Here is a 16,401-nt window from a genome sequence, read left to right on the forward strand (position 1 = left end):
GAGCTGGGCATCGACCTTGCTCAGGAGGAGGAAGTGCCCTCCATCTCCAGCCCATGTTTGAGGAATCTCAACAGATGGGGACGAGCTGCCTTGTTGCCTCACCCCATTCAGAGGGGCCCGTGGTCCCAGACCAAGCAGAGACTTTCTCTCAGGTGACAGGCTCTGGGCCAGGCCTGAAAGGAGATATGTAGGGGTTGTGGGGAACAGAAGTGCCCGTGAGCTTCGATCCTACAAATGCTCTCATCTGTCAGGGAGTTTGTGCCAAGGTGGCTGTTCAGGGGCTGGCGCGGGGGGCCTGGTGCAGAGGTGCCCTCAGGGGGGAGGTGAGCGCTCCATGGACCTGCTGAATGAGGCCCCGGCTCCTTCAGGCCTGGGTGCCGCTCCTGGGAGCCAGAGGCTGGGGGCTCCTGCCAGGACCAACTCCCCTCTTCCCTCCTGGCCCTGCAGACGTGCTCAGGCAGGAGGACTCCTGGCGTGTGCAGCGTGTGTGGGCAGCCCCTTCCAGGCAGCCCCTTCCAGACTCAGCCCCAGGATGCTCTGGGCAGGCGGGGCCTCAGGCCTGGGATTCCAAGGCCCAGGAGGAAGCCTGGGTCAGAAATGCAGCGAGCACTTGCTGGGGACAGAGGCCTGGGTCTTGCCCCTGAGGCCTCCTTCTCCCCAGGGCTGTGGCGGCACTTCCCAGGAGCTGGCCCAGGATGGAGGTGCCCCCTGCACACACGGCAGCTTGGAGCCCCAGGCCCAGGCCCTGCTCCCAGGAGGGGCCCACTGTGGGTAGGGTGGGTCAGCGGCCAGGCTGAGCCCTTACATCATGGTCCCTGCTGTGACGCCTGGGGAGGTTTGGAAGCAGGGCCGAACAGTGTCCTCATGGCCCCCAGGAGAGGAATGGACAGTGGGGGACCCCAGAAGGAGAAGGCCCTGCAATCTCAGAAACAGGGAAGCTTCTCACTGTGCTTCTACCTGTAAGGTAGGGGCCTAAGTGTGGCCCCTGAACCTGTGAGCTGTCCCACCGTGTGGCTTCTGGTGGCCTCTGGGACTCTGGACAGAGCCTCCCACTGAAGACAGTGGTTGCTCATCAGGGCATTACTACGAGGTATAACCAACAGGATAGTTTCATGTGCACGTGCAGACTTCAAACTCCTGAAGCCTCAAAGAGGGCTCAGCTCAGGTCCTTTGTGAGACTGGGAAAGAGGCTTCAGGAACAGCTGGATCAATGGTCCAGGTGTCAGGATTTTGTTTCTTGCTGTCTTTTGGCTTTACTGCTTTCTCTGTGATAGCTTCGTTCTCCAACAGAGGATCTCCAACAGAGACACAGTGGCCCTCGGCACCCCACAGTTCCAGGATTCTTGGTGCTTGTGATTTCAGGAGAGAAGTCCCCTCTTTCTTAGTGTCTGTATTTGTCTAAGGAGGGGAGCTGGGCCTGGGCCTGCTCAGGTCTCATGCCTACCCCTGGACTGAGGGGTTGGAGGTCATTCCCTGGTTGAGGAGGGCGGTTCCCAGGAGGCAAGAGAACGGGGGCAGAGATGTTAGGTGAACCCAACACCAGGCTTTACTGCTGGATGTTTGGAGACTGGCCTCCCAGATGGGACCATTTACGGGGGTACCTGGTGACAGCTTGGAGACAGGGAGGAAGAGTACTGATCGGGGAGGGAAGAGCTTCTAAAAACCCTTGCACCCCAACAAACTCACAACTCTGAAAACTTGAAAACATTACCGAAATAGTGACAAGAAAGGGTTTGCACATCCCTTTGCTTCCTGAACAGGCTGCTGCTGGAGAACACAGAGCTTTCTGGAGGCTGTGCCCTGCAGATTCATTTCGGATTTGACATTTAAAAGAATGTTCCACCCACGGCTTTTCTCTGAGAGATGAGAGTATCTGTGAAGTTAATATTCAGGTAGAGAAATGGTATGCTTGGAGAAAATCACCGCGTCTGAAACGCTGTGCCCCGGGACTTGTTTCTTAGGAGAACTGCAAGAATAAAAAGGTAAAATGCAAAATCCTTCTCTGACATCCTCACTGCCCAGGAGGTCCCAGCTCAGACGCGGTGGGAGTCCTTTCCCTGCCGCCCCTGCTGCTTAGGGCTGGGGGGTCACCCAGGGCCCAGAGAAGGGGCTCCCCAGAGTGAGCTCCGGTGGGAAAAGCTGTGGTTTTATTTTCACATTGAAGTGTTGCATTTCCTTTGATTATTGAACGGAAGCAACAAATTACAGCAGTTTTAGCAGGACTCGGGATGTCATCACCGATGGAATCCGAGATATTTTATTTCTGTGTGGAATCTGGAAATCCAGCCCCTGCTCCTCTCTGCTCCGAAACTGCAATGGTTATTAGACCTGCCACTGGATCTTACTACAAATGCATCAGTAGAGAAGCACATACATTGCTTTTCTGCAATTATGATTCAGTACCAATTTTGATACTGGTGTGTTGTTTGTTATCCTTCTGCATTTTATTTAGGGTATTTAAGTATACAATTCTGGGAAGGGGGCCACAGGCCTCACTGGTCTGCTGCGAGGAGCCACGGCGCTTCCCAGTTCTGTGCTATGAGTCTGGCAGGTGCTCTTCAGGGAACCCTCACAACCACACTGGGAAGTAGGTACTGACCATCCGCCCACTTAACAGATGGAAAGATTGAGGCTCACAGAGTGGATACGTCCCCCTGGGATGCTGAGCAGCAAGTGGCAGAGCCGGACTCCAACTCCAGAAAACCTGGTCTCCCCTTCATCCCCATCCCACCCGCTAGCACGTCCTCAGACACCCAGCGAGGCAGGCCCCTCTCCCTCTGGAAGCCCCTCTCCTGGAATCACAGGTGAGCAGGGTTTGTCTGAAATAATTAATTGACTGTTACCCAGAAGCAGAAACCCACCAAAGAGAGAGATGAGACAAGCGTTCGGCTCACCTGATTTTTAAGCGGAAACCATGAGGCATCACCCCTCTCACGCTATTTAGCGAGCCACACTCACGCGTCTCCAAGGGCACAGCGCGTGCAGCATGCATGGTCCGTGCAGGACTGGGGTGGACGCTGGGCAGATGGGCTGGATTGAGGTGGGAAGAACAGGTGAGGAAGGAAAGGATGAGCAGGGGTGAGAGGGAGAGGGCAGGGAAGCTGGAGGCAAATAGGAGACGAAGCCTAAGCGTGGGCAAATCACAGAAGGAAAGGGGCTCGGCCCTCCTCTTGCACAGATGTGAGTTCAAATCCTGCTCTGGCCTCACCAGCTCTGTGAACCGTGCTGCTTCCAGGCCTCACACCAAAGACTTTGCATCTGCCTCGGAGGTGAGTGTGGGGTTGTCAACTCTGCGTGTGGACAGGGAGCAGGCCTGGCCCTCGGTGGGTGCCCGTCCGTGGAGACACAGGCAGTGTGGGCCTGATGTCATCTGGCACCATGAGCTGTTGCGGGCTTGGGCTTCGGGGACAGAACCTTTTCCCCGTCTTTTATTTTCTTTTAAGATTTTATTTATTTAATCATGAGAGACACACAGAGAGAGGCAGAGACACAGGCAGAGGGAGAAGCAGGCTCCATGCGGGGAGCCCGACGTGGGACTCGATCCCGGGTCTCCAGGATCACGCCCTGGGCCAAAGTTGGCGGCGTTAAACCGCTGGGCCACCGGGACTGCCCCTTTTCCCCGTCTTATCTCAGTCCTGCGTGTTGCCACTGAAACTCGCTCCCTGCTCTCCATCTGCTCTTCATCTGGAAGCATCCTGGTCTCGTGGACCTGCCACCAGCCAGGCGCCGCAGCACCGGGGACGAGCATCCCCAGAGCACCCAGCTGCGAGCTAGCAGCACCCTTCCTCCCTTAAGTTTTTCCACACAAGGAGCTCATGTCCATCAGCATCTGTTGGCCCCGTCCCACCAGGGTGACTTGTCACTTCAGCTCATGCCGTCTGCACACTCAGCATCCTGACGGCGACCCCCCGAAATCATGGAGGGAGCCCAGGATTTCTGCACTTGTCTTCCTAGCCCTGGGCTCAGACAACAAGTTGGCTTTCACATTTCACAGCAGCGCTGTCTTTTCCAAAAAAAAAAAAACAAAAACAAAAACAAAAAGCCGGCCCCCTCCATCCCCAGCCGAGGCTTCTCGGCAACCCCCCTTACACAGCCTGGCAATGGAAAATATCAAGTTCCTTTTCCAAACATCCCTGGGTAAAGTACGCAGGGCCCTGAAAACCAGGCCACGCCACCTTCCGGGTGGTGAAATCACCACCTTGGTCTCCTATTGTCGAGAACCTGACCCAGTCACCAAGCCAGGGACAGGTTCCCTGCTCTGGGTATGTGGCCGGTCCTCTGATTTCCATGCAGGCTGGGGACGAGGGGCAAGCCGCCGCCCCTGGCGCTCAAGAGGGAAGGTGCACGGTTCCCCAGGCTGGGGGCCAGGGCAGGGCGTCTTTCCTGGGTGAGTCCCCCCCACTCACGGGGGTCCCGTGCTCCCTGGGCGGCAGCTGAGCCCAGATGGCCAAGACAGGAGGCAGGGTCTTCCCAGGGCTCAGGTCGGGATGGTCGCCGAGCACCCCTGCTGAGACACAGGGCATCTGCGTCAGGAGCCTTGGCAGACGCTCTCTTTCCAAAGGGACTTACCCGTGATTGCGGAATGGATGTGGCCTCATATTAAGATGTTTTATGACCCTGATTAACCAGGAGAGGGGAGCTGGAGGGAGGCGGTGACTAATCCTCCCACAGGGGAGCTGGACCCCATCATCCCCACGTAGACAGAGAGGCTGGAGCAGCCCCGGGGGGGGCGTCTGCTCCCCCCGCTCCCACCAAGGAGAAGCCCAATTCCAGCCTGGGTGGGAACCTCAGGCCTGCTGGTGGCCTGTGCAGGGCTGAGACCAGTTCCTGCCCCCGGAGGGGGTGCCGTCGAGCACAGACATATTATGTAGGACAGCGAGAGCTGTGGCCTGGGAGGTGGCATCTGCATGCCAGGGGGACAGGGAGCCCAGACCCCACTAGGGAGGGCTGTCCCGGAGGCGTCCCGGATGCCCCCTTTGAGACAGGTGTAAGAAGGAGTCACAGGAGGACACAGCCCCTGACATCCCTCAGGGTCTTGGCTTGGGCCCCACCGGAAGGCTCTTTGCCAGCCGGAATCCTGAGCAAGTCCTTGCTTCTCTCAGGAAGAGTGTGTTCTCCCGGGTTGGCTTCCCTCTCCGCTTGGCCCAGAAAGCTCAAGGCTAAATTTCAGAGCCTGGTCAGGTTCTCCAGTTCCCATAATACGTACGGAGCATTCTGACCCCCTGCCCCCCCTCGCCAGTCTTTCTATCTTAGTTCTCTGCCCTGATCTCTCAGGCATTGGTGTTTCTGGTTCTCAGTTTTAGGGTGCCCGGCCCTGTGTGCATCTCCGGTCCACACAGAACGAGGGCGAGGGTAATAAGGAGCTCGTCTGTCTGTCCTGCTCGGCTGGGGTGTGTCCAGGGTGTCCATCCACACGACCGCCCACGTCCTCAGAGGAAATCTTCTCTTAAATCCACCCAGAAACAGAAAGGGTGGGGTCAGGCACAGGGCACCCAATTATAGAACCAACCCGTCTGGGCCCAGGGGGCCGGAGAAGGGGGTCTTCGTGCCCAAGACTCTCCTCACTGTTTCAGAGGAGTGAACTAGAGCTGCATCTATCAATGTGAACAATTCTCCAGAACAGACCACTGAGCCATAAGTCAAGCTGCAGAAGAATATGTACAAGATGGTATTATTCAAAATGATTTAAAAATTTTTTTTAAGGTTTTATTTATTTATTCATGAGAGACACACAGAGAGAGGCAGAGACACAGGCAGAGGGAGAAGCAGGCTCCATGCAGGGAGCCCGACGTGGGACTCGATCCCAGGACCCCGGGGTCATGCCCTGAGCCGAAGGCAGATGCTCAACCACTGAGCCACCTGGGTGCCCTGGGCTTAAATTTTAAGTTGTTTTCAGCAGTTGGTTTGTTTATGAGATGGCACTCTGGCCACCAAACTGAGGATGTCTGGCCTGTCAGAGGTCAGGGCAGGGTCTGCCTTGAAAGACCCTAGTCCTTCCCACTTTTCCAATGGCTCACCTACATCTGTGGGAATTGGCTACTGGGCCCAGGGACACAGGGACACAGCCGGTGGTCTCAGCCAAGGCACCACGCAAAGCCAGCGGGTCCATGTGGGGGCGCAGGGAAGCCCCCTTGGGGGGCTCCAGCAGGCCAGAGCCCTCATCCATGAACAGGGATGGGGTTCCTTCCTGGGCCACTCCCAGGAGACGGGAAGCCATGGCTGGGTGCAGTGAGGGACACCTCAGCTCGGGCACGAAATCTGAGAGGGGGTCACCTCAGGCCCGCTGTGATGGCTATTACCAGAGAACAAAAACAGAAAGGAGCCAGGGGTCGGTGAGGACGTGGAGAAATTGGAACCCTTGTGCCTTGCTGGTGGGAATGTAAATGCGGTAGCCGCTGCAGGATCCAGTGATTGTGCTTCGGGGTGTATACGCTCCAAGGAACTCCGCAGATATTTGCACACCGCCATTCGCAGCAGCATCACTTACAATACCGGAAGGTACCAGAAGGTACAAACAAGCAAAATACCCATTGATGGACACGTGGGTTAACTAAATGCACTCTCAGCCACACACAGAATCTTATTCGGGCTTAAAAAGCCATGAAGTGGATCCCTGGGTGGCTCAGCGGTTTGGCGCCTGCCTTTGGCCCAGGGCGCGGTCCTGGAGTCCCGGGATCGAGTCCCACGTTGGGCTCCCGGTGCATGGAGCCTGCTTCTCCCTCTGTCTGTGTCTCTGCCTCTCTCTCTCTCGCTCTCTATGTCTATCATGAATAAATAAATAAATAAAATCTTTTAAAAAAAAAGCCATGAAGTTCTGACACTGCTGCTCTAAGGGTGACCCTTAGAGTCACCATGTGCAGCACAAGGGGCCAGTCCCCAAGGACAGGCGTTGTGTGATTCCATTTAAATCAAGTTTCTGGAGCAGTCAGGTTCTTAGACACGGAAAGGAGACTAGAAGGTGCCAGGGGCTGGAGGCAGTGGGTAGAGGGGGGTTTGTGTTTTATGGGGGCAGAGTCTCAGTTTGGGAAGATGAAAAGTTCTGGTGGTGGATGGTGGGGTGGTTGCAGAAAAACGGGAAATGTGCTTCATGCCACTGAATCCGACACTTAAAAATAGGCAAGTGTGCCTGGCTGGCTAGGCTGGGTAAGCCTCTGACTCTTGGTTTCGGCTCAGGTCATGGTCTTGGGGTCCTGGGATCCTGGGGTCCAGCCCCGGCTTAGGCACCACGCTCAGCAGGGAATCTCCTTCTCTGCCTCTCTCTCCCTCTGTCCCTTCCCCTGCTCTCTCTCTCTCAAATAAATAAATCAAATCTTTTATTTAAGAGAGAGAGAGAGAGACACACACCTGGGTGGCTCAGGGGTTGAGTGTCTGCCTTTGGCTCAGGGTGTGATCCTGGAGTCCCAGGATCGAGTCCCACGTCGGGTTTCCTGCAAGGACCCTGATTCTCCCTCTGCCTATGTCTCTGGCTCTCTTTCTCTCATGAATAAATAAATAAAATCTTTAAAAAAGAGAGAGAGGGCCAGTGGGACAGTAGGGGGGAGAGGGAGATGCAGACTCCCGCTGCACAGGTAGCCTAATGCAGGGCTCCATCCCGGGGCCCCGAGATCATGACCTGAGCCCAAGGCAGATGCTTGACCGACTGAGCCACTCAGGCACCCCATAAATAAATAAATCTTTAAAAAATAGGTAAAATAGTAAGTTATATATGTATGTTTTATAATAAATCAAAAAAATTTAAGGCAAGCCCAGAAAACTCAGTAATCAAGATAAATATTTGCATGCAATATTGTTCTTAAGGATCAAAATTTATGCAGAAAACCCCATGATGAACAGAATGGCAACATTTTACATAAAGGGGACTTGAACTTCGGGCTCTCCTGGCTCCACTGCGGGGCAGCCTGGCCCTAACAGTTACCCTCTTGGAGATCATCACTGAGCTTCCTCCCTCGGGGGCAGCCCTGCATGGCAAGAATTATTTTTCTTGTTGCACGTGCGGGTAAATGAGGCTCCTAGGATGGAAGTCACGTGCCCCCAGGCCACCCTGTGCCTTCGGCCTCCACAAAGCTGCCTCCTGGCTGCATACAGCTCTGGGCTCAGGCTGCCAGCAGCTGCCACCAGCCTCCTCCTGAGACAGAAGCCGGAGGTCAGAGCCCGAGCTGGAGATTTCCGTCCTATCTCGGGAATTTTGTGAGAAGCTGGTAAATGCATGGCTTTCCCTCCTGTGATTTTGCTTCATCTGTTTTTTTTATATATTTTTTTATTTTTTTTAATTTCCGCTGTTCCATCTGTGATGATGAGATTTTTCTGGCTCTGTAATCTGGTCTAATAAGCCCTAATTATTAAAGCTTCCCTGACAACGCTGTGCTCCCTGGCTCCCGGGAAGCTGGGCCATAGAGGGCCCCGGGCATAAGGTCTCTGCCCTCCCGGGAGGGGCCTGGGTCACCACTTGCCTCTTGGTCAACGTCACATCCTGGGACCTTGCCTGCCTCGTCCTCAGCGGTACCCAGACCTGCCTGATACACCGAAGGCGCTTCATAAATCGTTGCTGAGTGAGTGAGGGAATGGAAAAAAAAAATCAAAGTCTAATCAGCGTAGAACACATTAAAAATTACACACACTCATTTTGGCAGGTGTCCTTGAAACATGTACCCGGGGCAATTGTCAGATGAGAATTTGCTGGCTGAAATAGGAAAGCAAGAGATTTCGTGATGCTTTAAAAACCGTGTCTTGAATCTCTCTATTTCTAATCTGCAGTTGAGGTGGACACAATAACAACACATATGCTTTAGCCCCAAAAGAGGTGAAAATATAATTAGTCACCAAATACGTAGACAGTTGATGAGTTTGTCCTTGATGTGACCATAAAGGCACAGACCATTGAGCCACCAGACGGGCGCTCAAGGGACAAATGAGTGTGTGAGTGTGGTCTGAAGGCGTTGACTTACCTTCAGTCTAAAGAGATTCCTTCCTTGCTGTTCCTGGGCCTGGGAGGAGCGGCTCCTCCGTGGCTGGCCTCCCCGAGAGGCACCTCGAGTCCACGGTCCCTTGTGCTCCTCTGAAACGACGTGATGGCCTGTGTAGGACAGGGCCCTGGACAGGCTGAGTGGGCACGGTGCAGGTGCACGGGGCGGCGTCTATATTGCCTCCTGCCCCTGCCCTCCCAGCTCGGAGTCCCCGGGCTCCTGGGAGCTAACTGCACATCTGGCCTTGCTCACCCAGATGAGGCTGTGAGGGGACCTGACTGTGGCCTGTGCTGTGCCCTCTGCCAGAAAGGCCCCCGCTCCCTTCAGCGTCCCCCACTCCCGAACCATCCTCATCTAAGGACCCTGCCACTCCAGGTCTGCTCCCAGCACAGGCACCCCACAGGGAGTGCAGGCTCCCAGCTCCACGACCCGAGGAATCAGAATCCTTCTATACCCAAGGTCTTCAGGAAATTCCTATGCTCTTTAAAGTGGGAGACCCCTGGTAAGTGCTGCTCACCCTCAGTCTTCAGCTCAGAGGCCGCCTCCTGCAGGGAGCCCTCCTGCCCTACCTCCCCACCCCACCCGCAGAGGGACAGTTCCAGAGCCCAGCAATGGGTGCACATGCCCCCTTCACGAGCACTTGCAGTCCCTGAGTCTCTCCCCTCTGCTGCCGGGGACCTGGCAGGAGGACATTTCTTACTGTCGTGGTTCCCACGCGTAGCAGCATCAGCTCGACTGAGGGAGTCCATGTGCCCACCTGGAGGTCCTCATTGGAACCCTCCGGAAGCTGACCTTGGGGTCCCCGTTGTGGGGGCCACTGGGAGGTGAGACCACCGGCTCTCGGGGGCCTTCAGGTACGGTGGGGCCTGGGGGGAGCCCACGAGGACACGCCTACTCCAGGCTCCCTCCCTGGAGGCCAGGCCTCCCATGGGGGGATGGGTCCAGGCCTTGCTGACTTTCCCCAGGGTCGCCCTGCAGAGATTTTGCTAAGGGTGACGTGGGGACACCCAGACCACACACGGGGTTCTCAGAAAAGGTCTGAGTCTCTCTTCCTGCCTCTCCTCTGACCCCCAACGGCCCAACCTCGGTCCCAGTCTGTCCTCCTGCATCTCCATGATGACCAGGCGAGGGCTTTCCCCTGGGCTCCATGCAGACCTCTGTCCCCTTGCCCCCCTAGACCACCTCCCGTCCCCTGCATCTCAGTCTGAATGTCCCTCCGGGTGTGGCCCCTGACCCCGCCAGCCACCACCCGTTGGGAATTCTCTGCAGGGCAGACAATCCTCCTCCTTGTCGCCTTGTTCTTCATTCCTCGGCCTCGCCAGTCACTAGGAGGAAAGCTCAGGGGTCCACGGGCCTCCCTGGGTTGTGGCTTCCATCCCACACGCACCCCACCTACTCCACCAGCGCCAAAGCCATCGGAGAAGCTGCTGGATGCTCACTGCATATGTGGGCGCCGATGAGACAGTGACACACACACACACGTTGGATCCACGGAGTCCCGAGTGCTGGTTCTTCTCCAAATCGCTCTGGACCCCTGTGTGCTGCTTTGTGCCCGAGGCTGACTCCCCTGCTGCTCTCCCCGGCCCAGGGTGGCTGCCCTGCTCCCGCCGTCCCAGGGGGACTGGATGACAGAGGGGCACATCTCCCCGTTCCTGGGACAGCCCCCCACGGGGCTCAGCGGGGCCACCTCCCTGTCCTCCCTGCAGGCCCAATCTTCCCAGGACCAGCACCCCTGCTCCTGGAGGTTGGGGGCCCCCTCCCGGGTCCTGGCCTCCTCCCTGCGGCAGCTCAGGACTGTCCCCTGGCCTCTGTCTCCTCTGCCCCTTGTGGGGGGAGAGCTCCCGGCCGGGGTCTGTGCTGGGACACGAGGGCCTCTGCTCCCTGGGAATAAGATCCGGGAGTCTGTCCTCTATTCACACAGTAAACACACACGGTTTTTCTTTCCTGTTATTTATTTATCAATAAGCAATGTTTACAATTTTCCACTATGGTTTTACATTTTCTGGGACTCACAGAGCAGATGAGGGTGTCTAGATTCTGCATTGGGGTTTGTACGTGCACACCCAGGGGCAGGGGAGTGTGTGTTTGCCACGAGGAGAAAGCTTAGCAATTGGGACTGCATCCAATTCACCAATGTGAAACAACAAACGGTATCTTTTTTTTTTTTCTTTTACAACAAACTATCTTAAGCTAAACAATAAAGTTTATGAAAAGAAGTTACAGAAAAAGAAATTACAGAACAAGAAATTATTGCAAACTCTTAAGTTTTTTATCTATACAATTAGGACTGAACTAATCCTATGATTTAGAACTAAACAATAAGAATTTAGGAATAAAATGTGATTGAAGACTAAAATATGAATTTAGGACTATAATAGTAATTTAGAACTAAGATACGAATTTGTGACTAAAATTTGAATTTAAGACTAAAGTATGAACTTTGGTCTACATTTGAATTTAGTACTAAAATATGAATAGGGCTGCAATATGAGTTTAGAACTAAAATATAGATTTAACACTAAAATATGAATTTAGGACTAGAATTTGAATCTATGACTAAAATTTGAATTTAGGACTAAAATACAAATTTAGGACTACATTAACAATTATACGTAGTTTCAGTGGGATGTTGTTTTTTTTTTTTTCTCTCTCTCTCTCTTTTTTTAAAACCAACCACATTTGATTCACATAAATATTGAGTTGCTTCTGTACATGACCCCGTCCTAGCGCCCAGAAGTGGTCTTGTTTTGAACGTCTCTATCCATGCCAATTTTAAGAGGATATTGACTTAAGTCATAGTGGATTAATTAAAATCAAAATATCGTACCTATAGTATAGAACTCTAAAGCATCTGATGGGGAACCTACGTACTCAGGAGACTAGTAACCAAGCTCTGCGGCTACAGCACAGCAGGAAGGTCATAATGCTGTCGTGCTCAGCATGACTGTGGCCCGAGCCGAGCAAGAGCAGCCTCGCTGGAGAGAGGGCATCAGGCCTGATGCGCAGAACTCCAGGCCGGGGCTGCGCCGGGGGGGTGGCTGTTCAGGACCCAGCTGCCCCGAGCCCCGTCCCACCCGCAGGGGACCCCGGATCCCTGTGCCCTCCCAGTGCGACCTTCCTCCTTCCTGGGGGCCTGACCACCCCGGGGCCCCCCGCACACTTGCCAGCCTCCGGGGGCTGCGGGCGGAGCAGGGGGGCCAGTCGGGAAAGGCCGGCAGGTCCTCTCCAACACGGCCAGCCTCTGCCTCTTGCGGGCATTCTCTTGCCTCAGCTGCTGGAACCTTCTCTCGCTGGACACAGCTGCCTCCCAGCCTTTGGCGGCCCTGTCCTGATGGAAGAGGACCTCCTGGTGATAGTGGGCGGTGGTTCTCTCCAGCTCCTGAGCCAGGTCCTGGGCGATCTTCTTGTGGAGGTTGCGAACCTGGTAGGTGCAGTTGAGGTCTCGACACAGGCCGGCCAGGCGCTTCTCTACCGCCAGGCACTGAGCTTCCTCTTGAAATAATTTGCGGTGAAGTTGCCGGGTGCGTTGGTCCTGTTCGTCCTCCTGCTTCTGAAGGGTGAGCTTCAGCTGCTGAATCTGACTCTCAAGCTGGGAATTTTGTGCCTGCAAAGATGCCTCCTGGGTTTGGAGACTGTGTATTTGTCGGACGAGCTCTGGGATCTCCGGCCTTTCTGCCCGGGGCTGTGTGGCTGTGTCCCCAGGCTCCCCTCCGGGTCGTCGAGGAGACACGCTGAGGCCGCCACCATCAGGGCCAGCCTTCAGGTCAACGGCTGCCCGCTGGACGGGGTGATCACCACGTCCTGCTTCTCTCTTTGGCTGGACTCCCGTGTTCTCGGCCCCCCCGAGATCCGCAGGGAGGTCGGGCGAGGGGACGGCCTGCAGGCCCGGGTCTACACTGGCTGGGGACCGGCTGGCTGGACCTCTCGGGACCGGCTCCATGCCTGCCTCCCCCTGCTCCAGCCTTTCTTCTCGCTCCTTGTCCTGTCCTCTCTGCCTGCATCTCGAAATTTCACTGTGGAGCAGATCTGGACTTTCTGGAAAGTGAACGTTCTCCCTCACGTCCTTCTGGGCTTTGCTCGGCAGTTGGTCTCCATCCTCCTCTGATGATCTTAGGATGGGTTGGTTCCCAGGAACTTGGGGACGTTGAAGACGTTGTCTCTTCTGTGCCATCTTCACAAAGTTGAGAGTGTTCCAAAGTAACATCGTCTCCAGGTTTCTATTAAATGCCAACAAGCACAGGATTTGTAACCTGGGCGGGCTGACCTCCCCCCTGGGAGGCCTGTGGGTCTCATCTGTCTGTGTGGTGGCCGCTCTCTTCTCACTGGGGGCTCCACAGACTCCGTGGGGGGCAGAGCCGCTTGTGCCCAGGGCCTTCCCTCTTCGTGGAGTGAGTTGTCTCTTCACGAGGAGAACCAGCCCCACAGTACACAGCAGCATGGCCCAGGGCAACACAGGGCCACATGGGCTGTGTCCCCAGCTGCCAGGAATCACCAGCAGCGCTTGCCACAGGCACTCCAGGACCAGCTGGAAAGTGGATCCGGTGGCCGAAGCCGGGCCCTCCAAGGCTGTGTAGAGCTCCATAGCTCTGGCTCCGAGTGCCAGCGTCCTGTGGGCCACAACTGCCCACTCAGAACCCTGTGGAGAGTTCCATCTCTAAAGTAAACAAGTTCCAGGCAACCAGGGCATGTCAGTTGGTTGGGGGAGGGGAGCCCAGCAGGGTCTTGAAGACAGTTCTCCCTAACTGCTCTGAAGGAGAAGGTGATCTCAGTCACACAAGCACTGGGGGAGGTGCGAGGGTGGATCCCAGCCTGGAGCTGAGGCACCCAGGCCCCTCGGGTCCTCCAGCAAACCTAGGGGGTCAAGGCAGGGCCAGGCCCTGTTTCTTTCTGGGCACAAGAGAAGTCAGGGCAGGGAGTTAGGGTCTCCTGCCCTGGCCAGGCCAATTCTCAATCTCATGTTCCCTCTGCTGCTGGGACTCCTGGTCCTGTCTGTCAAGGTCCCAGGGATCTCCCTCCTCCGAGGCTCCCTCCCTTATTGGTGTCGTTCCTGTGGGCAGGCTGGTCACTGGGGGGTTGAGACCCTGGGTGTCCCCAGAAGGCCTAATAACTCAGGAGAAATCTATTAGAACAACCAGGGTGTTAGAATTTCATGGACTCTGTGTGGCCAGCCTGTCCTTGTTTACTGCAGGTGTTCGTGGAAGGGGATGACTCTGCTACAGGGTGATACAGTGACCTGGTCTGTTTCCCTCATGGGGCCCTCCATCTCCAGCCTGTGCCTCCCCTCATGTCCAGGGGAAGGTACCCATTCCAGTGAGGCATCTTCCGAAGTAGGCCCCTGAAGATGGAGCAGTTTGTATTTGGGATCATTTTGCCTCCTTTTATCACTTTAAACAGTGGGTGGCTTCCTAGTATCTCTGTGGCAGATACAGGCTCAGAGTCCTCTTGTCCATCCCCTGGGACTCTGTCATGAGAGGCAGTTCCCTGAACCCAATACTGACAAGGGAACAAGGCACCTGTCATCACAGCCCAGTAGGCAGATCCTGGAAGGTGCCAGAAGAGCATCAGTGGACAAGGTGTGAGTATGGGGGCAGTGGTGTCTCCCCAGTGAAATCACATACCTTCAGAGGTACTCTGCAACTACAAGTGGCTGGTCTTTTAAAAGTGATGAAAACGGGTTAAAAAAAAATAAAAAAGTATTCTTCAAAAACCAGGTCTGAAGAGGTAAAATAAAATTAAAAGTATTGACCCTTAGAGAAGTCCAGGATATGTTATGGACTGAAATAACCAAGTGCAAGAAAATATATAGAAAGAGGACTCAGAGAATGTTCTGGAATGGTAGCCTTTTCCCAATTCCCATCTGTGGAGTGGAATTTAAAGAAGCCAGGAGGAGCCTTTCCTCATCGCTGGTATCTGTCCCTCTCCTGTCCTGTCCTCCTCTCCTCTCCTCTGTTGTTTTATCCTATTATTTCCTTTCTTTCTTTTTTCTGTGGTTTTAAAAATATTTTTTTAAAGTTTTATCTCGTAAGTACCAACCTACGTAATCTCTAACTCTTTACAGTTTGCACATATTCAGGTTTGGGTTTATCACCCAGATCATACAGTGTCCCCTGAGGTCTGTATCCCTGCAAGTGAGCTGCTTCCTGTGGCCCCCAGACAGAGGCAGCCCTGCCCCCAATCAGCCTCCACCCATTGGTCACAGCACTCAGAGTACAGGCTGTACGTCCTCTTGGGTTTTCTCTGGTCAAGCAGTTCACAGCATCCCCTCCATGCAGAGTGCTGCCTGCTTTTCTTCTTTCTTTCTTCTTCTTCTTCTTTTTTTTTTTTTTGGATTGTATTTAAATTCAAGTTAGTTAACATATAGCGTATTAATAGTTTAGGAGGTAGAATTTAGTGATTTAATGTTGCATACAACACCCAGTGCTCATTCTATCACATGCTCTCCTTCATGCCTATCACCCAGTTACCCCATCCCTCCCTACACCCTCCCCTCCAGTAACCCTCAGTTGGTTCTCTACAGTTAAGAGTCTCTTATGGTTTTTCTCCCTCTCTATTTTCATCTTCTTTTATTTTTTCTTCCCTTCCCCAACGTTCTTCTGCTTTGTTTCGTAAATTCCACACATGACTAAAATCATATGGTATTTGTCTTTCTTTGCTCGACATATTTCACTTAGCATAATATCCTCTAGCTCCACCCACATGCTTGCAAATGGCAGGATTTCATTCCTTTTGATGGCTGAGTCATATTCCATTGTATGTATATAGACCACATCTTCTTTATCCATTCATCTGTCAATGGACATCTGGGCTCTTTCCGTATTTTCGCTATTGTGCCCATTGCTCCTACAAACATTAGGGTGCATGTGCCCCTTGACCACTAATCAGGCCTCGACCAGTACAAAAAGATTGAGATCATACTGTACATAATTTCAGACCACAATATGATGAAACTTGAAGTCAGCCACAAGAAAAAGTTTGGAAAGACCACACATACATGGAGGTTAAAGAACAACCTTCTAAGGAAAGAATGAGTCAACCAGAACATTAAATAATAATTTAAAAAAATACATGGAAGCAGATGAAAATGAAAACCCAACTGTCCAAAACCCATGGGACACAGCAAAGGTGGTCAGAAGAGGGAAGTATAGAGCAATACAGGTTTTCCTCCAGAAGCAGGAAAAGTCTTGGGACACCTGGATGGCTCAGTGGTTGAATGTCTGCCTTCAGCTCAGGTTGTGATCCTGGGGTCCTGGGATCAAGTCCAGAATCAGGCACCGTGGAGGGGCTAGCTTCTCCCTCTACCTATGTCTTTGCCTCTCTCTGTGAGTCTCTCATGAATAAATAAATAAATAAAATCTCTAAAAATTAAAAAGAAGCAGGAAAAACACAACCTAACCTGACACATAGTAAAGGAGCTGGAAAAAGAACAGCAAATAAAGCT

This window comes from Nyctereutes procyonoides, unplaced genomic scaffold (genome assembly GCF_905146905.1).
Source record: "Nyctereutes procyonoides isolate TBG_1078 unplaced genomic scaffold, NYPRO_anot_genome, whole genome shotgun sequence".
NCBI classification, from domain to species: Eukaryota; Metazoa; Chordata; class Mammalia; order Carnivora; family Canidae; genus Nyctereutes; species Nyctereutes procyonoides.